The 11,302-nt window shown below is 45.0% G+C and overlaps 1 protein-coding gene across 1 annotated transcript in view; it reads left to right on the forward strand.

Moving 5' to 3' along the window:
* The window catches only part of LOC309392824 (vomeronasal type-2 receptor 26-like), a gene marked incomplete at both ends in the record, with an annotated part of 285,994 nt that overhangs the window by 67,972 nt on the left and 206,720 nt on the right, over window positions 1-11,302 (forward strand). The window lies entirely within an intron of this gene.

The raw sequence follows: 11,302 nt of genomic DNA on the forward strand, positions 1-11,302 counted from the left end.
ACCTTTTTTACAATAGGCATTGTTATGGTTTTTCAATCGGCTTACGGTTCATTTTCAACATTCAAATGGTCAAAAAGAATTCCCAGCTCCTGCATAATCTCACACTGGGCTACAACATCCATGACAACTATTTGAACACTTTCCGCACTTCAGATGCCTTGCTGGACATTCTCTCCACTGGAGAAGCCAATGTCCCCAACTACGGCTGTGGAAAGAAGGAGAACCTTCTGGCTCTTATTGATGGAGCCGACAGGGAAATCTCCGTCCAGATATCAACATTAGGAGACACCTACAAAGTCCCACAGGTTTGTGTGCGTTTTTCTCCATCTAGAAAAGTGAGTGGTGGGTGGTGGTGGGTGAGCAATAGATGCAATCATATCTTCTCCATGGAATTCAAGAGCTGCTTTTCTCCATATTAGCAAAAATGTCAATATTTTACCCCATTATGTTCATGTTGAGATTAATCGTAAAAGGCCTGAAGTGCAAGCAATACATTCCCTGAAGAAGACATTCTACCAACTATTTAACTGATAAAAAAATATCCCAAGTGGTTTGGGGCCTCTATTGGCATCTTCATTTTCACACATAAATAATGTCTACCCTATCCAGTCTGATTGAAGTTGGCAGTAGTAGCATTTTATCTATCTAAAATGTGGAATAAAAAGGACTCTAGCAATTATAGGCCCAAAAGACTAGCAGATATTGTGGCTAAAATTTATGCCATGATCCTCTTAGTTAAACTTGAGAAAAATGCATTCCATGCAGAAGAAACAGAAGGTTTTAGGTAGTGAACAGCTATATAGATTTTATAATATATATTGCATGTCAATAATCTAATATTGGTAACAAATTTGTCTTGAAATATCTCATCTATATCAGCGAAGTAAGTTATAGTTATAGTTTATATTTATTTAATTTATAGACCGCCCCCTCTCCCCGTAGGGACTCGGGGCGGTGTACAGACCATTCGTAATCAAAACAATAAAATGACATAAGACATAAGACATGCAACATAAACAACTCACACACACGGTCTGTTATAAAATCCCAAAACCAATTAAATATTAAGAACAATTTTAAAACCCATTAAAACCCTAATATAAAATTTAAAAAGCCATCCAGGAAGGTTTGAATAGATGTTAAATGCAGTTACGATTATGGTTGTAATTAAGCCAGACCTGCTACTCGAAACAGGTGGGTCTTGAGTTTCTTGCGGAAGGAGCGGAGATCAGAGGTGGTTCTAATATCGGGGGGGAGGTCATTCCAGAGGGTTGGGCCCATCACAGAGAAGGCCCTACTCCTACGCACCGCCCGCCTGCACTGTTTAGCGGATGGTACCCGGAGGAGGCCCTCTCTGTGAGAGCGGATTGGTCGCAGGGATGTATGGGGTAGAATGCGATCCCGCAAATAACTAGGTCCCGAGCCATGGAGCGCTTTGAAGATGACAATCAACACCTTGAAACGCACCCGAAAGGCCACAGGTAGCCAGTGCAGCTCGCGCAGGAGAGGTGTTACATGGGAGTACTTAGTACTCCCCATAATTACCCGCGCGGCTGCATTCTGGACCAGCTGGAGCCTTCGGGTGCATCTCAAGGGGAGCCCCATGTAAAACACGGTTTGCTGGCTTTCTAGATGTTAGTGCATTTGTCATAATTAACAGAGAAATATTATGTAGGAAATTGATTGCCCTCAAAATGAAGCTCAGCCTGTTGGCCCTGATCCAGGCTCTTTCTCCAGGTCCTTGTTTGAGAGGGAGGTTGGGGCTCAATGGAGCAATGAGAAGAAAGATTGATACTTACCAAGGAGGAAGGAAAGGATGTATATTTGAACCCTTGTTAATCAGTCTAGATATTGACAACTTACTTCAATGAATGAAGGATCCAAACACAGATCATAAATAAATGTGATTTCTTTCTTTGACAAAAATTACTAAATTAGTGGACCAGCGAAATGCAGTGGACATAGTATACAGTACTTGGATTTTAGAAAGGCTTTGACAAAGTAAACCACCATCTACTTGGTAAGCTAAAAATATGTGGGATAGACAGCATCACCCCCAGATGGACTCAGCCTGTGGTCCTCAATGGAACTACATCTGCATGGAGGGAAACAAGCAGTGGGGGACCCCAAGGTTCCATTTTAGGCCCAGTACTCTTCAACATCTTCATCAATGGTTTGGATGAGGGATAGATGGGGAACTCATCACATTTACAGATGACACTTAACTGACTGGAATAGCCAACAGCCCAGAAGATAGGCTCAAGATCCACTGGATCTAGATAGGCTTGAACCCTGGGCCTATCTAACAAAAGGAAATTCAGTAAAGAGAAAAGTAAAGTCTTACACTGAGGCTAGAAAAACCAAATGTAAAGGTACAGATTAGGTGAAACCTGGCTCAATAGCAGGAACTGTGAAAGGGATCTTGTAATCTTAGAGGACAATCTCTCAAATGGGAGCCACCAATGTGTGGCAGCAGCCAAAAAAAGCCATTGCAATCCTAGGCTGCATCAACAGAAGGATAGAATCCAAATCATGTGAAGTATTGGTAACGCTTTATAAAGCCTTGGTAAAACCACCCTTGGAATAAGTGCATGGATGGAGAACCTTTTCAGCACCAAGTGCTCTTGTCAGGGATGCAATCTGGAAGAGGAGTTGCACAGTGTACATGCCAGTGCGTACATGTGCACCAGGCAGCAACTCTTCCGGTTTCTGGCATGCACCCACATGACAATCATCTGGCTGGTGCGCCTGCGCTCGCAGAAACCCGAAGACCAGCGCTTCCAGTTCCTGGCACTATTGTACACACAGAGGCCCGCTGATTGTTGCACACACATCCCCACCAGAAACCCGGAAGAGCAACGGGCAAGGCTGCGCGTGCCAGGTGACATGGCTCTGTGTTCCACTCAGCCCGAGCTAAGAAGCTGAGACAGAGGGAGGCATTTGCCCCTCCTGGGGCCTCTGTGAATCCCATTTTTGGCTTCCCCAGTCCCCAGAAGTACTGTGCCATCCAAAACCTTTGGTCTTACTTTGCAGCTTCAGTACGTGGGGCTTGCGAAGGTAAGGCCTGCGCTCAGCTGGTGGGTGGGGGCTGGAGGGAGGGAGGGGTGATTCGGGCGGGGCAGCCTCGTGGTCCCACGTGGACCAGATTAATGGCTTCAGTGGCCTATATCTGGCCTGTGGGCCGTAGTTTGAGGACCCCTGGTATAGGGTCTCCTTCTTGAGCAGAGGGTTGGACTAGAAGACCTCAAAGGTCCTTTCCAACCCTTTTATTTTGTTATATGTTCTGTTATAGGTACATATGTTTAGCATGCTAAATATCTATTGGAACATGCTGATTTACACTGTGATATTATCATACTTACACATTGGATTATATACCCTGTGAGGAAGACTTGGGTTCTTTTCTCATAATAATTATATGATAATTAATAAATCAAGTTCAAAAGTTATGGTCTTTGGGAAATGACATCCTAGCCATAGATGGTCAGCCAATAGAGCAAGTAAGACCTTTTCTTACCTGGGGTTGTTTTCTCTCTGAGACTGAATCTTGTCTCCCTCATCATCAAAGGAGCTCAGTTAGATCAAAGACATGAGTGAAAGTGGTGCTTAAAAGAAAACCTCATAGCTCTCCAGCTTCCTCAGCCCCAATAATTGAAGTATATGTGGCCAAGGTTTCCCCCATGTTCTTACATCAATCTGATGTTTGGGGCTTCAGAAAGAAACCACCAGCAGAACCAACCCAATCACAGCCTCTGAGGAGGATCTTGGGGTGGACAAAAGGACTCCAGCTGCTGCCCCTCAGAGCTGATTTGGGAATTTACACAATTTCTACTTTGTCTAAAATCAGAAAATATGGGTATTAGCATAAAATTTAATCTATGGAAACTAACAGACTCTGAAAATTGTGGCTGTTAGAACAGACAAAACTTCAATTAAAGACCAATCTTGGATTCTACTACTGACAAACTGTATTAGGAACTGAGGTCTCCCTGTTTTATGTACAACTGGAGAAGCTAAAAAGATTCCTCCACAAAGAATCTGGGCCTTAGAAGCATTAAAATATGCAACAATCCTCAAAAATTATAGTAGGCCCTTTATTGGAATAGAATACTTCAGTTGGCATTTGCACATGTTAATCTAATTGCAATAAATTGTAGGGGTGAGATACAGTAATATGACTTACATTGTTTATAGTTTTTTAATTTATTTATTATTTTCCACTTTTTAAATACAATCTTGCTAATATTCTGTCTTTAATATTTTAAACAATGTCTAATTAACAAATGATTCTAATGCCTTCATGAGAACAAGATTGGATTTATTAAAATATAATAGTTTGGACTTGATTTGACACCAAATATAACACAGCATTCTTCATTGTGTAAGGTTTTTGAATGCAGCTCAGAATCTGATAAGTCCAGTGAAACTCTGAAGACGAAGCTATGGATTATCAGCTTTTATTTCTGCAGAAAGCAAAAGACTGGATGACCTTTTTGTCCCCCACCTTAACAGAGCAGGCAGAGAGAGAAAAACAGGCATACGCCAAAAACTTTTCCAAACATCTTATAGCTTCCACAGAATTTGATATCACACAAATGTCATGATTTTTGTCAGCACTCTGAAAAAGCGCTGTAGAAGGGAAAAGAAATCCATTTTTTGGAGTATAACTCATAGCTTTGTTAGGGAATGCTGAACACACATTTTAAGGTACAAGCAAGGCTACTTGGCAGATTCCACATTTTACTTTTCACAAGACGTTACTTTGCTAGGCTAAGCTTGGCAATTCGCCTAGAAGTTTTATCTATGCAGTTGGCACCTTAGGTTACAATGGAGCTTCTCTCAACAGCAATTTAACAAAAGCTGAATTAGGTTACACTCTGTGTATGCTCTAATGCTGTGATGGCAAACCTTTTAGAGACCGAATGCCAAAACTGCAACCCAAAACCCACTTATTTATCTCGGTGTGCCAACACGGCAATTTAACCTGAATAATGAGGTTTTAGTTTAGAAAAACAACTCATACATGATTAACGTCTTTTCTCTAAAAAAAAAACCAAAATAACAGCGCTTTCAATGATACAAACACCTTTTTATTGAAAGGTAAACGTTTGCATTTGGCAGGCTTTTCATTAATGTGACTTTTGCTGTTGAATGCAAGCTGATAATTTTTCTAACCTTGACTCATACGTTGTAACTTTGAGAGCAACACATGCAGCACTCAGGTCATCTGTTAGTCCAGGGATGTCAAACTCAATTTCAATGAGGACCCCGTTGTGGTTGACTTCGGAGGCCATGGTGGGCACGGCCAGCTCCCACTGCTGCTTTGCTCACTCTCCTTGGTTGCCCATGGTGTGTGCAGGAGGTTAACGTATGTGGGTCAGAGGGAGGCCCACTCCCTCTCCTTACGAGACCTAGCTTTGTAACCAAAGCATCCTCAATGATAGGATGAGAGACCACCAGGAGAGGTCAGGAGATGGGACAAGGATATGGTAAAAGGCAACAGGGCTGTTGGCGATCAAGCGCTAAGGCAGGATTTACCTCACACCCTCACCCTCTCTCATTATAATCTCCTCCCTTCCCTTCTTTTTCTTTCCCTCTTCATTCTTTCTTCCCCTCTTTCCTTCTTTTTGCTTCCTTGCTCTCTTCTCCTCTTTCCGTCCTTTTCTTTGTCTTTCCTGTCCCTTCTTAGATGCTCCAATGCAAAAGGGGAAACATTCCTTGCCTTGTGATCAAATGCCACTTTTGCTAGTAGTTTGTGGCCACTGAAAAGACTGAGGACAAACCAGGCTCAGTTTATTCCATGCTTGCATTTCATGGGGACAGACTACAGGACAGCAAAACTGTCAAAATGATGGCTCTGGTAGTTGATCAGAGCTCCTCTGTTTTTTATGTACAACAGCTTTAGCATTTAAGAGCAGAGCTAAGTTAGTTGCTTTTTATGAATACATAATGATCTTTGAAAGATCTCTTCTGTAGGGATCCTGCCATGGTCTAATTCAGACTGGAAATATAGCAAAGGAAACTATTTCCCAAATTGCTTTGTCCTTTTTTCCCCACTGGAAACAGCTGTTTGCAACCCACAAGGAGGGGATACTTTCCTAAGAGCTCAGAATTCAAGGATACCAATGTGCCCATGACCACCACCAGATGGATTTGTAACTGGCTGACCAACCGCACTCAACGTGTAGTCCTCAATGGAACTGCATCTACATGGAGGGAGGTATGCAGTGGAGTACCCCAAGGCTCTGTTTTGGGCCCAGTACTCTTCAACATCTTCATCAATGATTTGGATGAGGGAATAAATGGGGAACTCATCAAATTTGCAGATGGCACCAAGCTGGCAGGTATAGCCAACACTCCAGAAGATAGGCTAAAGATACAGAAGGATCTTGACAAACTTGAACATTGGGCACTATCTAATAAAATGAAATTCAATGGTGAAAAGAGTAAGGTTCTACATTTAGGCAACAAAAACAAAATGCACAGGTACAGTATAGGTGGTACCTTGCTCAACTGTAGTAACCGTGAAAGGGGTTTTGGAGTCGTAGTGGACAACCATTTAAATATGAGCCAGTAGTGTGCAGCAGCTGCCAAAAAAGCCAACAAAGTTCTAGGCTGCAAAAACAGAGGGATAGAATCAAGATCACATGAAGTGTTAATACCACTTTATAATGCCTTGGTAAGGCCACAGTTGGAATACTGCACTCAGTTTTGGTTGCCACGATGTAGAAAAGATGTGGAGACTCTAGAAAGAGTGCAGAGAAGAGCAACAAAGATGATTAGGGGACTGGAGACTAAAACATATGAAGAACGGTTGCAGGAACTGGGTATGTCTAGTTTAATGAAAAGAAGGACTAGGGGAGACATGTTAGCAGTGTTCCAATATCTCAGGGGTTGCCACAAAGAAGAGGGAGTCAAACTATTTTCCAAGGCGCCTGAGGCTAGAACAAGAAGCAATGGGTGGAAACTAATCAAGAAGAGAAGCAACTTAGAACTGAGGAGAAACTTCCTGACAGTTAGAACAATTAATCAGTTGTTGGAAGAAATGTCCTTCTGGGTTCGGCTCCAAGTGGGGAAAAAGACACTGGAGACATGGAGGCTGCTTGGAAAGATGGCTTTAATGGTGGACAGGACCGCATGGCTTGAGTCCTGAACAGAAAAGGTGATCACATGCTTCAATGTTGGTGGAGAAGAAGAGAAGGGAAGAGAAGATAAGAGAGGAGCCTTGCAGGACTTTTTATAATCTGTTCTGCCCCACCTATCTGTTTCCTGTTCCTGTGTAAGAAATGTATTCTGATTGGTTGCCAGACTCCCATGGGCCCGTGCAAGGGCAACCCTCTAGGCTGAGTTTGAATCCAGGTTTGATTGAGTTTAGATGCCATGTGGTCAGTTGAGTAAAGGCTTATTATCCTGCCTTAATCCCATCACTCTGGAGTTGAAGAGGAGTAAAGTGGAGTAGCTTGGCCTTCTTAATGGCCCATTGACAAAGTGGGGATGGGCTGGAAGCTGCAGGAATTTACTTTGTGTTTAAAATGTGTTTCTCCCTTTTTCAGATCCAGGAAAATATAATATTCTGCCTTATCAATATTTCCTAGGATATTTCATTTTTCTGGGAGAGGGCTGGGTGATAACTTCCTACACAGTGGAACAGCTTGCCTCCAGAAGTTGTGAATGCCCCAACACTGGAAGTCTTTAAGAAGATGTTGGATAGCCATTTGTCTGAAACGGTATAGGGTTTCCTGCCTGGGCAAGGGGTTGGACTAGAAGACCTCCAAGGTCCCTTCCAACTCTGCTATTGTATTATATCTCAGGGTGGGGAAGGCCATGGGGGTCCTAGTGATAGAAGAGACCCTCAAGGCCTCCCCAACACACTAAGATACCTCCTGCTTCTCCCTCCCTTCCTGCAACAAGGACTCACTTACTTTCCAAACCTCTGTCTCCTCTCTTGTTTCTCGGCTTCTTTGCCTTTGAAGAAGGGAGAGGAGAGTTGGCTGGGAAATGCTTTTTGTGCCGAGAATGGATGCTCCTGGGTGCTATAATATTGTGCAGATTCAGGCACCCATCTTCTTTTGCACAGTCAGGGATCCAGAAACTTTCATTCTCGGGGGTGGGTGGGTGGGGAAAGTGGTTACCTGCAGGTCTCCTGCTCCTTCCCCCCCCCCCAACTACTTTCCACTTAGCTACTTAATGAGGCTTCTTTGTCTCAAGGAGCAGCAAATGGGGCCAGACAGAGACAGGCAATCCAAGTGTGTTTGGCAGAGAAAGCATACTTCAGCCAAGGCACCCAAACTGCTGCCAATGGTGTGGGCGACAGCTGAGCATCCAAATGGGGCCAGACAGAGACAGGGAGGGTAAGAGAGTAATCTGCGTGTGTGTGTGTGTGTCAGAGAAAGCGTGCTTCAGCCAGGGCACCCAAACTGGTGTGGCCGACACCTGAGCAGGGAGGCAGGGTGTGTGTGTGTACTTTCATCCCCATTCAAGCAGGGCCTCTTATTTCCTCCCCAGCACAGTCGGGGCATGAAGTTTGCTGCCACCTAAGCACCATGATTGCCCCCTCCCCAGCCAGCCAGCCAGCCCCACCTGACCTGCTCCCTGCCGGCTCTTGCAAAGCCTCGCCATTCTCCTCCTCCTCTTCTTCTCCATGTCGTCCTCCTCCTCCGCCCAAGTGGCAGTGGGTTCCACAGGACAGGTTTTCATTTCTGCCCTGGGGCAGAAAACTCTGGTGGGCTGGAAGTGAGTGTGAATGGCCTGGCTCTCCAGTGCTTCCTGGGTCAGTTGGAGGCTTCCTTCAGCCTTCAAACAGTTGCAGGGCTTGTCTGGGGTTTTTTGCTTCCAGGTTGGTGCAGGAGGCTTTCCGGGGCCAAAATGGGGGAAAAAAACCCCTGTGCTTTCTGCACCCCATTTTGACCCTGGAAAGCCTCCTGTACCAACCTGGAAGCAAAAAAATAAAAAATGAAACCCCTGCAACTATTTGACGGCTGAAGGAAGCCTCCAACTGAGTGAGAAAGCACTGGAGGCCCAGACCATTCACTTCCAGCCCAGTGGAGTTTCCTGCACAATGTGAGCACACACACACACACAGACACACAGACACACAGCATACTCATGCATCCCTCGCCCTGACCCTTGGCAATTGTAAAACCCACCACTGTTAGCAACCCACAAGGAGGGGATACTTTCCTAAGAGCTCACAATTCGGGAATAACGGGGGAAAAAACCCTGTCCTCTCTGCACCCCATTTTGGCCCTGGAAAGCCTCCTGCACCAACCTGGAAGCAAAAAATAAAAAATAAAACCCCTGCAACTGTTTGAAGGCTTAAGGAAGCCCCCAACTCAGCCAGGAAGCACTGTGGGGGGCGGGGAGGCCATCCACATTCACTTCCAGCCCGTCGGAGTCTCCTGTGCAATGTGAGCGCCCCCCCCCCACTGCATACTCACGCGTCCCCCTTCCTGGCCCTCCACAAAGGCCCGAAAATCTGCTGGCCGGCAGGAGGTGCGTCTACATGTGGATGCTAGTGGAGCTGGGCTGGGGCGGCTTGCATGCCAGGAGAGGACGCTCTGCATGCCACAGGTTCCCCATCACGGCTCTAATCCTTTCAATTCTTTTTTCAGATCAATCATTTAACAGCTTCAGAGGCTCTGAGTGATAAAAGTCGATTCCCCTTTTTCCACCAGATGCTCCCCAAAGAAGAATTCCAGTACCCAGCAATTGTCCAGCTGCTCCTCCACTTCAGATGGACCCTGATTGGCCTCTTTGCTTCAGACACAGAAAAGGGAGAGAAATTCATGAGGATTTTCCCTCCTGTGCTTGTCAGGAATGGAATTTGTGTGGTTATATCACAACTGTTCTCAACAACTGGACATAAAGCAGCCCTCAGGGATTCCCTCTCTAAGTGGAGACAAGTCAACATCTTTGTTCACTTCATAGAATTTGATTCCATTTGGGACAGAATTCTTCCTTTCCATTTAACACTTATGCGTCTCCCAGGACACATTGAAGGGAAAGTCTGGATCTTCACAAGTTTTGTAGCATATCAAATAAACAAGCGCAGACTTCTCAAATACATCCATAGTATTTGGAAGTTTGGTTATCAGGGAAAAGAAAGGGCAAAAGATTCTTCCTTTAAACCCTATTTCTTTGTGGAAGTAAAGTTTCAAGATCATTATTTTCATTGTTCTCTTTCAAAGAATGTCTTTTCTATCAAAGGCCGCAGAAGATGCACCCAGAAAGCCCCACTGGAAACCCAATGGAAATGGGACAGAATAGTGATCCCAAATGACTACCACCGTTACAGTCTCATAAAGACTCTGGCCCAGGCCCTGAATGCTGCATATTCCTCCAGATCGAGGAGGGGAAGGAAGGAGGATGAAAAGATCTTGGGGTCTCCAAGGCTGCAGCCATGGCAGGTATGGGGGTCCCGATATGGATCCATTAATCTTAAATCCTTTCGAGAAGGAATCCAGAGGAGAAGGAGGGGAACCATCTCAACAGATCTGGCCAATTTAATTACTCAGGGAAATCAAATAGAAAGACGAGATAGGCAGCATTAACTAACAGCCAGCAAAGAAGCAGCTGGAACCTCCCCAGCGATGCTCCGTGTGAGGGAGGGAGGCTGTCTCCGGATGACCAGGGGTCTCGGTCACAACGGCTGCTTCCGTCTTGTCCAAAGGCTGACAGAAAATGGAGTCTGGCTTCAGACCTTATAGTGAGGCTTATCTGCCCCCGGCCACTAGGTGGGGCTAGAGCAACAACAGCACAACAGTTACTGTATTTTGGGGAATATAAGATGCTCCTTTTTCCCTCAAAAAAGAGGCTGAAAATCTGGGTGCGTCTTATACATCAAATACAGCATTTTTTGCCTCCCAAAGCCCCGCCCCCTTCACCAAAATGGCCGTGCATACCCTTATGGAGGCTTTCAGAGAGCTCCTGGGGGCTGGGGAGGGCAGTAATCAGCAAAAAGTGGACCATTTTTGCCTGCCCCCCAACCCCCAGCAGCACTCTATAAGCCTCCAGAAGGCTATGCATGCAATTTTTTGGACAAAAAAAGGCTTGCTTTTGGGAAAAACGGGCCATTTTTTGCTCATTTTTGCCCCTCCCCAACAGGAGCACTTTGCAAGCCCCCCCCCAAGGCTATTCATGACTTTTTTAAAGGGGAGGGGGAGTTTTCACAAAAACAGGTTGTTTTGGGGAGGTTTGCAGAGTGTAAAAAGTTTGTTTTTCCCTCTTGGAAAGCTCTTTAACTGGTTGATGAGAATTACATTGATCAAGTGCTGTGCCAGCAGAAACAAAGTCTTAGGTGCTG

This window comes from Natrix helvetica (genome assembly GCF_964273705.1).
Source record: "Natrix helvetica genome assembly, chromosome: 5".
NCBI lineage: Eukaryota > Metazoa > Chordata > Lepidosauria > Squamata > Natricidae > Natrix > Natrix helvetica.